The sequence below is a fragment of the Empidonax traillii genome, unplaced genomic scaffold (genome assembly GCF_003031625.1).
Source record: "Empidonax traillii isolate 1590-97213 ecotype Southwest subspecies unplaced genomic scaffold, ASM303162v1 scaffold2172:size49218, whole genome shotgun sequence".
NCBI classification, from domain to species: Eukaryota; Metazoa; Chordata; class Aves; order Passeriformes; family Tyrannidae; genus Empidonax; species Empidonax traillii.
This window is the reverse complement of record NW_020957365.1, coordinates 39567-40328: the sequence shown is the minus strand read 5'-3', so window position 1 is coordinate 40328 and position 762 is coordinate 39567. Positions and strand designations below refer to the sequence as shown.

General features: G+C 40.9%; 1 long non-coding RNA gene across 1 annotated transcript in view; it reads right to left on the bottom strand.

The window, feature by feature from the left end:
- Positions 1-219: 219 nt before the first annotated feature.
- LOC114071648 overlaps positions 220-762 on the bottom strand; it is a 12381-nt gene continuing 11838 nt past the window's right edge. Inside the window, exon 4 of the long non-coding RNA XR_003574071.1 lies at positions 220-231. This is a non-coding gene — a long non-coding RNA (uncharacterized LOC114071648). The remainder of the gene's footprint in view (positions 232-762) is intronic.

Sequence of the window (762 nt, the reverse complement as noted above, 5' to 3'; positions counted from 1 at the left end):
AATGATTTGGGGGGTTTAATCCAGTCCTGTTGTGTGTATGATTTGTTGTACTTATCAAGAGTCCAAGGAATAATGTTGGAGTCTGCCAGTCCATGGTAGTGGGTTCCTTCAGGAATTCTTTTGGGGGTTCTCCGGAGTTGTCTTGGCTCGGGAGTTGTGGATCCAAGCAGGTAGTTCCTTAATCCAGATCACCGTGAAGGTGGTCAATAGCACCTGGAGTGGTCCTTCCCACTTTTCCTGCAGAGGTTTTCCTAAAAGATTCTGAACATATACTAATCACTGGGATGAAAAGGATGCAATTTACAGTCAGGTTGTTTGTCTATTACCACTGTGACATTTTTATTAAAATGTTTTCTCACTGCCATTACACTATTTAGCAGGATTTTGGTTACTTCTCTCTCTTTATTTGTCCTGCATGGGAATGCTTCAGGCCACCCAGAAAATGTGTCTGTCAAAACAAGGAGGTGTCTATACCCCCCTTTTCTCGAAAGTTTGGAGAAATTAATTTGCCATACTTTTGTGGGGAATTTTTTCCTGTTTATTGCCTCTTTCTATATTCTAGTCCCTGTGTTAGGGTTATTCTTCTGGAAGCACTAATTGTCCTGTCTCTAACTGGCCCCACCCATTATCTAGTATCTTACCTTTGTTTCTCTGTATTTACCTGTGATCTGAGTCTGGGTACTCTGGCTTAAAACTAATATCTACTTCCTCTGTAAGTAAGGTTGATATAATTACCTCATCGGTTCTTGCAGCAGCTAATTT